The sequence below is a fragment of the Anthonomus grandis genome, chromosome 4 (genome assembly GCF_022605725.1).
Source record: "Anthonomus grandis grandis chromosome 4, icAntGran1.3, whole genome shotgun sequence".
In the NCBI taxonomy this organism is placed as follows: domain Eukaryota; kingdom Metazoa; phylum Arthropoda; class Insecta; order Coleoptera; family Curculionidae; genus Anthonomus; species Anthonomus grandis.
The window spans coordinates 26782013-26797178 of NC_065549.1; positions in this window are offsets into that span (position 1 = coordinate 26782013).

A 15166-nucleotide genomic window follows, 5' to 3' on the forward strand; every position below is an offset into this window, starting at 1 on the left:
GCTATCTTGTATATGCGAAATAGCAAATTTAAATTCTATTCGAATAATTGATAACAGTAATAGAGTGAGATATAATTATTTTTTTAGAAAACAATTCATAAGAAAAATTTTAAAAATAATTTATAGTTTATCAAATGAACTTCAAAGAATAAATTGGAATCAAATCGGACAATCCTATAATGATTAATTGTTCTATTTTCTTAACCCTGGTTATGTCCAAAACTTAAAAAGGATCATTTGAGTCATCTTGTATAACCTAAATATTAATTTTAAATTTAATTTGAATAATAGATAACCGTAATTGAGTGAGATATGACTATATTTTTTTAACACAATATATTAAAATAGTTTTAAAAATTATTTATGGTTAATCAAATTATATCTAAAAATTAAATTAAAATTAAATCGGAACAATCGTTAACGCGAAGTTATTATATTTTCTTAATTCTGGTTGTGTTCAAACCGTAAAAAACATTATTTGGCTATCTTGTATATGCGAAATAGTAAATTTAAATTCTATTCGAATAATAGATAATAGTAATAGAGTGAGATATAATTATTTTTTTAGAAAACAATTCATAAGAAAAATTAAAAAAATAATTTACATCCCATCAAATGAACTTCAAAGATTAAATTGGAATCAAATCGGACAATGCTATAATGATTAATTGTTCTATTTTCTTAACCCTGGTTATGTCCAAAACATAAAAAGGATCATTTGAGTCATCTTGTATAACCTAAATATTAATTTTAAAATAAATTTGAATAATAGATAACCGTAATTGAGTGAGATATGACTATATTTTTTTAACACAATATATTAAAATAGTTTTAAAAATCATTTATGGTTAATCAAATTATATCTAAAAATTAAATTAAAATTAAAACGGAACAATCTTTAACGCTATCAGTTATTATATTTTCTTAATTCTGGTTGTGTTCTAACCGTAAAAAACATTATTTGGCTATCTTGTATATGCGAAATAGTAAATTTAAATTATATTCGAATAATAGATATTAGTAATAGAGTGAGATATAATTATTTTTTTAGAAAACAATTCATAAGAAAAATTTTAAAAATAATTTATAGTCCATCAAATGAACTCCAAAGAATAAATTGGAATCAAATCGGACAATGCTATAATGATTAATTGTTCTATTTTCTTAACCCTGGTTATGTCCAAAACATAAAAAGGATCATTTGAGTCATTTTGTATAACCTAAATATTAATTTTAAAATAAATTTGAATAATAGATAACCGTAATTGAGTGAGATATGACTATATTTTTTAAACACAATATATTAAAATAGTTTTAAAAATCATTTATGGTTAATCAAATTATATCTAAAAATTAAATTAAAATTAAATCGGAACAATCGTTAACGCGAAGTTATTATATTTTCTTAATTCTGGTTGTGTTTAAACCGTAAAAAACATCATTTGGCTATCTTGTATATGCGAAATAGTAAATTTAAATTCTATTCGAATAATAGATAATAGTAATAGAGTGAGATATAATTATTTTTTTAGAAAACAATTCATAAGAAAAATTAAAAAAATAATTTACATCCCATCAAATGAACTTCAAAGATTAAATTGGAATCAAATCGGACAATGCTATAATGATTAATTGTTCTATTTTCTTAACCCTGGTTGTGTCGAAAACTTAAAAAGGATCAATTGAGTCATCTTGTATAACCTAAATATTAATTTTAAAATAAATTTGAATAAAAGGTAACCGTAAGTGAGTGAGATATGACTATTTTTTTAAAACGTAATACATAAAATTATTTTTAAAAATTATTTAAGGTTAATCAAATTATATCTAAAAATTTAATTAAAATTAAATCGGAACAATCGCCAACGCTATTAGTTATTACATTTTCTTAACTCTAGTTGTATTCAAACCGCAAAAAACATCATTTGGCTATTTTGTATATGCGAAATAGTAAATTTAAATTATATTCGAATAATAGATATTAGTAATAGAGTGAGATATATTTATTTTTTTAGAAAACAATTCATAAGAAAAATTTTAAAAATAATTTACAGTCCATCAAATGAACTTCAAAGATTAAATTGGAATCAAATCGGACAATGCTATAATGATTAATTGTTCTATTTTCTTAACCCTGGTTATGTCCAAAACTTAAATAGGATCAATTGAGTCATCTTGTATAACCTAAATACTAATTTTAAAATAAATGTGAATAATAGATAACAGTAATTGAGTGAGATATGACTATTTTTTTTAAACGCAATATATCAAAATATTTTTAAAAATCATTTAGTGTTAATCAAATTATATCTAAAAATTAAATTAAAATTAAAACAGCACAATCTTTAACGCGAAGTTATTATATTTTCTTAATTCTGGTTGTGTTCAAACCGTAAAAAACATCATTTGGCTATCTTGTATATGCGAAATAGTAAATTTAAATTCTATTCGAATAATAGATAATAGTAATAGAGTGAGATATAATTATTTTTTTAGAAAACAATTCATAAGAAAAATTAAAAAAATAATTTACATCCCATCAAATGAACTTCAAAGATTAAATTGGAATCAGATCGGACCATGCAATAATGATTAATTGTTCTATTTTCTTAACCCTGGTTATGTCCAAAACTTAAATAGGATCATTTAAGTCATCTTGTATAACCTAAATATTCATTTTAAATTAAATTTTTATAATAGATAACCGTAATTGAGTGAGATATGACTATTTTTTTTAAACACAATATATCAAAATATTTTTAAAAATCATTTAGGGTTAATCAAATTATATCTAAAAATTGAATTAAAACTAAATGGGAACAATCGTTAACGCGAAGAGTTATTAGATTTTCTTAACTCTGGTTGTGTTCAAACCGTAAAAAACATCATTTGGCTATCTTGTATATTCGAAATAGTAAATTTAAATTATATTCGAATAATAGATAACAGTAATAGAGTGAGATATGGTTATTTTTTTTAAAAACAATTCATAAGAAAAAATTTAAAAATAATTTACAGTACATCAAATGAACTTCAAAAATTAAATTGAAATCAAATCGGACAATGCAATAATGATTAATTGTTCTATTTTCTTAACCCTGGTTATGTCCAAAACTTAAAAAGGATCATTTGAGTCATCTTGTATAACCTAAATATTAATTTTAAAATAAATTTGAATAAAAGATAACCGTAAGTGAGTGAGATATGACTATTTTTTTAAAACATAATAGATAAAATTATTTTTAAAAATTATTTAAGGTTAATCAAATTATATCTAAAAATTTAATTAAAATTAAATCGGAACAATCGCCAACGCTATTAGTTATTACATTTTCTTAACTCTGGTTGTATTTAAACCGCAAAAAACATCATTTGGCTATTTTGTATATGCGAAATAGTAAATTTAAATTATATTCGAATAATAGATATTAGTAATAGAGTGAGATTAATTTATTTTTTTAGAAAACAATTTATAAGAAAAATTTTAAAAATAATTTACAGTCCATCAAATGAACTTCAAAGATTAAATTGGAATCAAATCGGACAATGCTATAATGATTAATTGTTCTATTTTCTTAACCCTGGTTATGCTCAAAACTTAAATAGGATCAATTGAGTCATCTTGTATAACCTAAATATTAATTTTAAAATAAATTTGAATAATAGATAACAGTAATTGAGTGAGATATGACTATTTTTTTTAAACGCAATATATCAAAATATTTTTAAAAATCATTTAGTGTTAATCAAATTATATCTAAAAATTAAATCGGAACAATCGTTAATGCGAAGAGTTATTATATTTTCTTAATTCTGGTTGTGTTCAAAACATAAATAACATCATTTGGCTATCTTGTATATGCGAAATAGTAAATTTAAAATCTATTCGAATAATAGATATTAGTAATAGAGTGAGATATAATTATTTTTTTAAAAAACAATTCATAAGAAAAATTTTAAAAATAATTTACAGTACATCAAATGAACTTCAAAAATTAAATTGGAATCAAATCGGACAATGCAATAATGAATAATTGTTCTATTTTCTTAACCCTGGTTATGTCCAAAACTTAAAAAGGATCATTTGAGTCATCTTGTATAACCTAAATATTAATTTTAAATTTAATTTGAATAATAGATAACCGTAATTGAGTAAGATATGACTATTTTTTTTAAACACAATATATCAAAATGTTTGTAAAAATCATTTAGGGTTAATCAAATTATGTCTAAAAATTGAATTAAAATTAAATCGGAACAATCGCCAACCCTATTAGTTATTACATTTCCTTAACTCTGGTTGTGTTGAAACCGCAAAAAACATCATTTGGCTATCTTGTATATGCGAAATAGTATATTTAAATTATATTCGAATAATAGATATCAGTAATAGAGTGAGATATAATTATTTTTTTTAAAAAAAAATCATAAGGAAAATTTTAAAAATAATTTGCAGTCCATCAAATGAACTTCAAAGATTAAATTGGAATCAAATCGGACAATCCTATAATGATTAATTGTTCCATTTTCTTAACCCTGGTTATGTCCAAAACTTAAAAAGAATCATTTGAGTCATCTTGTATAACCTAAATATTCATTTTATAATAAATTTGAATAATAGATAACCGTAATTGAGTGAGATATGACTATTTTTTTTAAACACAATATATTAAAATATTTTTAAAAATCATTTAGGGTTAATCAAATTATATCTAAAAATTAAATTAAAATTAAATCGGAACAATCGTTAACGCGAAGTTATTATGTTTCTTAATTCTGGTTGTGTTCAAACCGTAAAAAACATCATTTGGCTATCTTGTATATGCGAAATAGTAAATTTAAATTATATTCGAATAATAGATATGAGTAATAGAGTGAGATATAATTATTTTTTTAAAAAACAATTCATAAGAAAAATTTTAAAAATAATTTACAGTACATCAAATGAACTTCAAAGATTAAATTGGTATCAAATCGGACAATGCTATTATTGATTAATTGATCCATTTTCTTAACCCTGGTTATGTCCAAAACTTAAAAAGGATCATTTGAGTCATCTTGTATAACCTAAATATTAATTTTAAAATAAATTTGAATAATAGATAACCGTAATTGAGTGAGATATGACTATTTTTTTTTAAACACAATACATCAAAATAATTTTAAAATTCATTTAGGGTTAATCAAATTATATCTAAAAATTAAATTAAAATTAAAACGGCACAATCTTTAACGCTATTAGTTATTATATTTTCTTAATTCTGGTTGTGTTCAAACCGTAAAAAACATCATTTGGCTATCTTGTATATGCGAAATAGTAAATTTAAATTCTATTCGAATAATAGATAATAGTAATAGAGTGAGATATAATTATTTTTTTAGAAAACAATTCATAAGAAAAATTAAAAAAATAATTTACATCCCATCAAATGAACTTCAAAGATTAAATTGGAATCAGATCGGACCATGCAATAATGATTAATTGTTCTATTTTCTTAACCCTGGTTATGTCCAAAACTTAAATAGTATCATTTAAGTCATCTTGTATAACCTAAATATTCATTTTAAATTAAATTTTTATAATAGATAACCGTAATTGAGTGAGATATGACTATTTTTTTTAAACAAAATGTATCAAAATATTTTTAAAAATCATTTAGGGTTAATCAAATTATATCTAAAAATTGAATTAAAACTAAATGGGAACAATCGTTAACGCGAAGAGTTATTAGATTTTCTTAACTCTGGTTGTGTTCAAACCGTAAAAAACATCATTTGGCTATCTTGTATATTCGAAATAGTAAATTTAAATTATATTCGAATAATAGATAATAGTAATAGAGTGAGATATGGTTATTTTTTTTTAAAACAATTCATAAGAAAAAATTTAAAAATAATTTACAGTACATCAAATGAACTTCAAAAATTAAATTGAAATCAAATCGGACAATGCAATAATGATTAATTGTTCTATTTTCTTAACCCTGGTTATGTCCAAAACTTAAAAAGGATCATTTGAGTCATCTTGTATAACCTAAATATTAATTTTAAATTTAATTTGAATAATAGATAACCGTAATTGAGTAAGATATGACTATTTTTTTAAAACACAATATATCAAAATGTTTGTAAAAATCATTTAGGGTTAATCAAATTATGTCTAAAAATTGAATTAAAATTAAATCGGAACAATCGCCAACGCTGTTAGTTATTACATTTTCTTAACTCTGGTTGTGTTGAAACCGCAAAAAACATCATTTGGCTATCTTGTATATGCGAAATAGTATATTTAAATTATATTTGAATAATAGATATCAGTAATAGAGTGAGATATAATTATTTTTTTAAAAAACAATTCATAAGGAAAATTTTAAAAATAATTTACAGTCCATCAAATGAACTTCAAAGATTAAATTGGAATCAAATCGGACAATCCTATAATGATTAATTGTTCTATTTTCTTAACCCTGGTTATGTCCAAAACTTAAAAAGGATCATTTGAGTCATCTTGTATAACCTAAATATTAATTTTATAATAAATTTGAATAATAGATTACCGTAATTGAGTGAGATATGACTATTTTTTTTAAACACAATATATTAAAATATTTTTAAAAATCATTTAGGGTTAATCAAATTATATCTAAAAATTAAATTAAAATTAAATCGGAACAATCGTTAACGCGAAGTTATTATGTTTCTTAATTCTGGTTGTGTTTTTTCGAACCGTAAAAAACATCATTTGGCTATCTTGTATGTGCGAAATAGTAAATTTAAATTATATTCGAATAATAGATATGAGTAATAGAGTGAGATATAATTATTTTTTTAAAAAACAATTCATAAGAAAAATTTTAAAAATAATTTACAGTACATCAAATGAACTTCAAAGATTAAATTGGAATCAAATCGGACAATGCTATAATGATTAATTGTTCTATTTTCTTAACCCTGGTTATGTCCAAAACTTAAATAGGATCAATTGAGTCATCTTGTATAACCTAAATATTAATTTTAAAATAAATGTGAATAATAGATAACAGTAATTGAGTGAGATATGACTATTTTTTTTAAACGCAATATATCAAAATATTTTTAAAAATCATTTAGTGTTAATCAAATTATATCTAAAAATTAAATCGGAACAATCGTTAATGCGAAGAGTTATTATATTTTCTTAATTCTGGTTGTGTTCAAATCATAAAAAACATCATTTGGGTATTTTCTATATGCGAAATAGTAAATTTAAAATCTATTCGAATAATAGATATTAGTAATAGAGTGAGATATAATTCTTTTATTAAAAAACAATTCATAAGAAAAATTTTAAAAATAATTTACAGTACATCAAATGAACTTCAAAAATTAAATTGAAATCAAATCGGACAATGCAATAATGATTAATTGTTCTATTTTCTTAACCCTGGTTATGTCCAAAAATTAAAAAGGATCATTTGAGTCATCTTGTATAACCTAAATATTAATTTTAAAATAAATTTGAATAATAGATAACCGTAATTGAGTGAGATATGACTATTTTTTTTATACACAATACATCAAAATATTTTTAAAAATCATTTAGGGTTAATCAAATTAAATTAATATTAAATCGGAACAATCGCCAACCCAGTTAGTTATTACATTTTCTTAACTCTGGTTGTGTTCAAACCGCAAATAACATCATTTGGCTATCTTGTATATGCGAAATAGTAAATTAAAATTATATTCGAATAATAGATATTAGTAATAGAGTAAGATATAATTATTTTTTTTAGAAAACAATTCATAAGAAAAATTTTAAAAATAATTTACAGTCCATCAAATGAACTTCAAAGATTAAATTGGAATCAAATCTGACAATGCTATAATGATTAATTGTTCTATTTTCTTAACCCTAGTTATGTTTAAAACTTGAAAAGGATCAATTGAGTCATCTTGTATAACCTAAATATTAATTTTAAAATAAATTTGAATAATAGATAACCGTAATTGAGTAAGATATGACTATTTTTTTAAAACATAATACATAAAATTATTTTTAAAAATTATTTAGGGTTAATGAAATTATATATAAAAATAAATTAAAATTAAATCGGAACAATCGCCAACCCTATTAGTTATTACATTTCCTTAACTCTGGTTGTGTTTAAACCGCAAAAAACATCATTTGGCTATCTTGTATATGCGAAATAGTAAATTTAAATTATATTCGAATAATAGATATTAGTAATAGAGTGAGATATAATTATTTTTTTTAGAAAACAATTCATAAGAAAAATTTTAAAAATAATTTACAGTTTATCAAATGAACTTCAAAGATTAAATTGGAATCAAATCTGACATTGCTATAATGATTAATTGTTCTATTTTCATAACCCTTGTTATGTTTAAAACTTGAAAAGGATCAATTGAGTCATCTTGTATAACCTAAATATTAATTTTAAAATAAATTTGAATAATAGATAACCGTAATTGAGTAAGATATGACTATTTTTTTAAAACATAATACATAAAATTATTTTTAAAAATTATTTAGGGTTAATGAAATTATATATAAAAATTGAATTAATATTAAATCGGAACAATCGCCAACCCTATTAGTTATTACATTTCCTTAACTCTGGTTGTGTTTAAACCGCAAAAAACTTCATTTGGCTATCTTGTATATGCGAAATAGTAAATTTAAATTATATTCGAATAATAGATATTAGTAATAGAGTGAGATATAATTATTTTTTTTAGAAAACAATTCATATGAAAAATTTTAAAAATAATTTACAGTCCATCAAATGAACTTCAAAGATTAAATTGGAATCAAATCTGACAATGCTATAATGATTAATTGTTCTATTTTCTTAACCCTGGTTATGTCCAAAACTTAAATAGGATCATTTGAGTCATCTTGTATAACCTAAATATTTATTTTAAAATAAATTTGAATAATAGATAACCGTAATTGAGTGAGATATGACTATTTTTTTTAAACACAAAACATAAAAATATTTTTAAAAGTCATTTAGGGTTAATTAAGTTATATCTAAAAATTAAATTAAAATTAATCCGGCACAATCTTTAACGCTTATTATATTTTCTTAATTCATTTTCTATTATCAGTTATTATATTTTTTTAATTCTGGTTGTGTTCAAACCGTAAAAAACATCATTTGGCTATCTTGTATATGCGAAATAATAAATTTAAATTCTATTCGAATAATAGATAACAGTAATAGAGTGAGATATAATTATTTTTTTAGAAAACAATTCATAAGAAAAATTTTAAAAATAATTTATAGTCCATCAAATGAACTCCAAAGAATAAATTGGAATCAAATCGGACAATGCTATAATGATTAATTGTTCTATTTTCTTAACCCTGGTTATGTCCAAAACTTAAATAGGATCATTTGAGTCATCTTGTATAACCTAAATATTAATTTTAAAATAAATTTGAATAATAGATAACCGTAATTGAGTGAGATATGACTATTTTTTTTTAAACACAATACATCAAAATAATATTAAAATTCATTTAGGGTTAATCAAATTATTTCTAAAAATTAAATTAAAATTAAAACGGCACAATCTTTAACGCTATTAGTTATTATATTTTCTTAATTCTGGTTGTGTTTAAACCGTAAAAAACATCATTTGGCTATCTTGTATATGCGAAATAGTAATTTTAAATTCTATTCGAATAATAGATAACAGTAATAGAGTGAGATATAATTATTTTTTTAGAAAACAATTCATAAGAAAAATTTTAAAAATAATTTACAGTTCATCAAATGAACTTCAAAAATTAAATTGGAATCAAATCGGACAATGCAATAATGATTAATTGTTCTAATTTCTTAACCCTGGTTATGTCCAAAAATTAAAAAGGATCATTTGAGTCATGTTGTATAACCTAAATATTAATTTTAAAATAAATTTGAATAATAGATAACCGTAATTGAGTGAGATATGACTATTTTTTTTATACACAATACATCAAAATATTTTTAAAAATCATTTAGGGTTAATCAAATTATATCTAAAAATTAAATTAATATTAAATCGGAACAATCGCCAACCCAATTAGTTATTACATTTTCTTAACTCTGGTTGTGTTCAAACCGCAAATAACATCATTTGGCTATCTTGTATATGCGAAATAGTAATTTTAAATTCTATTCGAATAATAGATAACAGTAATAGAGTGAGATATAATTATTTTTTTAGAAAACAATTCATAAGAAAAATTTTAAAAATAATTTACAGTTCATCAAATGAACTTCAAAAATTAAATTGGAATCAAATCGGACAATGCAATAATGATTAATTGTTCTAATTTCTTAACCCTGGCTATGTCCAAAAATTAAAAAGGATCATTTGAGTCATGTTGTATAACCTAAATATTAATTTTAAAATAAATTTGAATAATAGATAATTGTAATTGAGTGAGATATGACTATTTTTTTTATACACAATACATCAAAATATTTTTAAAAATCATTTAGGGTTAATCAAATTATATCTAAAAATTAAATTAATATTAAATCGGAACAATCGCCAACCCAATTAGTTATTACATTTTCTTAACTCTGGTTGTGTTCAAACCGCAAATAACATCATTTGGCTATCTTGTATATGCGAAATAGTAAATTTAAATTAAATTCGAATAATAGATAACAGTAATAGAGTGAGATATAATTATTTTTTTAAAAAACAATTCATAAGAAAAATTTTAAAAATAATTTACAGTACATCAAATGAACTTCAAAAATTAAATTGGAATCAAATCGGACAATGCTATAATGATTAATTGTTCTATTTTCTTAACCCTAGTTATGTTTAAAACTTGAAAAGGATCAATTGAGTCGTCTTGTATAACCTAAATATTAATTTTAAAATAAATTTGAATAATAAATAACCGTAATTGTGTAAGATATGACTATTTTTTTAAAACATAATACATAAAATTATTTTTAAAAATTATTTAGGGTTAATGAAATTATATCTAAAAATTGAATTAAAATTAAATCGGAACAATCGCCAACCCTATTAGTTATTACATTTCCTTAACTCTGGTTGTGTTCAAACCGCAAAAAACATCATTTGGCTTTCTTGTATATGCGAAATAGTAAATTTAAATTATATTCGAATAATAGATATTAGTAATAGAGTAAGATATAATTATTTTTTTTAGAAAACAATTCATAAGAAAAATTTTAAAAATAATTTACAGTCCATCAAATGAACTTCAAAGATTAAATTGGAATCAAATCGGACAATCCTATAATGATTAATTGTTCTATTTTCTTAACCCTGGTTATGTCCAAAACTTAAAAAGGATCATTTGAGTCATCTTGTATAACCTAAATATTAATTTTAACTTTATTTGAATAATAGATAACCGTAATTGAGTGAGATATGACTATATTTTTTTAACACAATATATTAAAATAGTTTTAAAAATCATTTATGGTTAATCACATTATATCTAAAAATTAAATTAAAATTAAATCGGAACAATCGTTAACGCGAAGTTATTATATTTTCTTAATTCTGGTTGGGTTCAAACCGTAAAAAACATTATTTGGCTATCTTGTATATGCGAAATAGTAAATTTAAATTCTATTCGAATAATAGATAATAGTAATAGAGTGAGATATAATTATTTTTTTAGAAAACAATTCATAAGAAAAATTAAAAAAATAATTTACATCCCATCAAATGAACTTCAAAGATTAAATTGGAATCAAATCGGACAATGCTATAATGATTAATTGTTCTATTTTCTCTACCCTGGTTATGCCCAAAACATAAAAAGGATCATTTGAGTCATCTTGTATAACCTAAATATTAATTTTAAAATAAATTTGAATAATAGATAACCGTAATTGAGTGAGATATGACTATATTTTTTTAACACAATATATTAAAATAGTTTTAAAAATCATTTATGGTTAATCAAATTATATCTAAAAATTAAATTAAAATTAAAACGGAACAATCTTTAACGCTATCAGTTATTATATTTTCTTAATTCTGGTTGTGTTCAAACCGTAAAAAACATCATTTGGCTATCTTGTATATGCGAAATAGTAAATTTAAATTCTATTCGAATAATAGATAACAGTAATAGAGTGAGATATAATTATTTTTTTAGAAAACAATTCATAAGAAAAATTTTAAAAATAATTTATAGTCCATCAAATGAACTCCAAAGAATAAATTGGAATCAAATCGGACAATGCTATAATGATTAATTGTTCTATTTTCTTAACCCTGGTTATGTCCAAAACATAAAAAGGATCATTTGAGTCATTTTGTATAACCTAAATATTAATTTTAAAATAAATTTGAATAATAGATAACCGTAATTGAGTGAGATATGACTATATTTTTTAAACACAATATATTAAAATAGTTTTAAAAATCATTTATGGTTAATCAAATTATATCTAAAAATTAAATTAAAATTAAATCGGAACAATCGTTAACGCGAAGTTATTATATTTTCTTAATTCTGGTTGTGTTCAAACCGTAAAAAACATCATTTGGCTATCTTGTATATGCGAAATAGTAAATTTAAATTCTATTCGAATAATAGATAATAGTAATAGAGTGAGATATAATTATTTTTTTAGAAAACAATTCATAAGAAAAATTAAAAAAATAATTTACATCCCATCAAATGAACTTCAAAAATTAATTTGGAATCAAATCGGACAATGCTATAATGATTAATTGTTCTATTTTCTTAACCCTGGTTATGTCGAAAACTTAAAAAGGATCAATTGAGTCATCTTGTATAACCTAAATATTAATTTTAAAATAAATTTGAATAAAAGATAACCGTAAGTGAGTGAGATATGACTATTTTTTTAAAACATAATACATAAAATTATTTTTAAAAATTATTTAAGGTTAATCAAATTATATCTAAAAATTTAATTAAAATTAAATCGGAACAATCGCCAACGCTATTAGTTATTACATTTTCTTAACTCTAGTTGTATTCAAACCGCAAAAAACATCATTTGGCTATTTTGTATATGCGAAATAGTAAATTTAAATTATATTCGAATAATAGATATTAGTAATAGAGTGAGATATATTTATTTTTTTAGAAAACAATTCATAAGAAAAATTTTAAAAATAATTTACAGTCTATCAAATGAACTTCAAAGATTAAATTGGAATCAAATCGGACAATGCTATAATGATTAATTGTTCTATTTTCTTAACCCTGGTTATGTTTAAAACTTGAAAAGGATCAATTGAGTCGTCTTGTATAACCTAAATATTAATTTTAAAATAAATTTGAATAATAAATAACCGTAATTGTGTAAGATATGACTATTTTTTTAAAACATAATACATAAAATTATTTTTAAAAATTATTTAGGGTTAATGAAATTATATCTAAAAATTGAATTAAAATTAAATCGAAACAATCGCCAACCCTATTAGTTATTACATTTCCTTAACTCTGGTTGTGTTCAAACCGCAAAAAACATCATTTGGCTATCTTGTATATGCGAAATAGTAAATTTAAATTATATTCGAATAATAGATATTAGTAATAGAGTGAGATATAATTATTTTTTTTAGAAAACAATTCATAAGAAAAATTTTAAAAATAATTTACAGTCCATCAAATGAACTTCAAAGATTAAATTGGAATCAAATCTGACAATGCTATAATGATTAATTGTTCTATTTTCTTAACCCTGGTTATGTCCAAAACTTAAGTAGGATCATTTGAGTCATCTTGTATAACCTAAATATTTATTTTAAAATAAATTTGAATAATAGATAACCGTAATTGAGTGAGATATGACTATTTTTTTTAAACACAATACATTAAAATATTTTTAAAAGTCATTTAGGGTTAATTAAGTTATATCTAAGAATTAAATTAAAATTAATCCGGCACAATTTTTAACGCTATCAGTTATTATATTTTCTTAATTCTGGTTGTGTTCAAACCGTAAAAAACATCATTTGGCTATCTTGTATATGCGAAATAGTAAATTTAAATTCTATTCGAATAATTGATAACAGTAATAGAGTGAGATATAATTATTTTTTTAGAAAACAATTCATAAGAAAAATTTTAAAAATAATTTATAGTCCATCAAATGAACTCCAAAGAATAAATTGGAATCAAATCGGACAATCCTATAATGATTAATTGTTCTATTTTCTTAACCCTGGTTATGTCCAAAACTTAAAAAGGATCATTTGAGTCATCTTGTATAACCTAAATATTAATTTGAATAATAGATAACCGTAATTGAGTGAGATATGACTATATTTTTTTAACACAATATATTAAAATAGTTTTAAAAATCATTTATGGTTAATCAAATTATATCTAAAAATTAAATCGGAACAATCGTTAACGCGAAGTTATTATATTTTCTTAATTCTGGTTGTGTTCAAACCGTAAAAAACATTATTTGGCTATCTTGTATATGCGAAATAGTAAATTTAAATTATATTCGAATAATAGATATTAGTAATAGAGTGAGATATAATTATTTTTTTAAAAAACAATTCATAAGAAAAATTTTAAAAATAATTTACAGTACATCAAATGAACATCAAAAATTAAATTGAAATCAAATCGGACAATGCAATAATAATTAATTGTTCTATTTTCTTAACCCTGGTTATGTCCAAAAATTAAAAAGGATCATTTGAGTCATCTTGTATAACCTAAATATTAATTTTAAAATAAATTTGAATAATAGAAAACCGTAATTGAGTGAGATATGACTATTTTTTTTATACACAATACATCAAAATATTTTTAAAAATCATTTAGGGTTAATCAAATTATATCTAAAAATTAAATTAATATTAAATCGGAACAATCGCCAACCCAATTAGTTATTACATTTTCTTAACTCTGGTTGTGTTCAAACCGCAAATAACATCATTTGGCTATCTTGTATATGCGAAATAGTAAATTTAAATTCTATTCGAATAATAGATAATAGTAATAGAGTGAGATATAATTATTTTTTTAAAAAACAATTCATAAGAAAAAATTTAAATATAATTTACAGTCCATCACATGAACTTCAAAGATTAAATTGGAATCAGATCGGACCATGCAATAATGATTAATTGTTCTATTTTCTTAACCCTGGTTATGTCCAAAACTTAAATA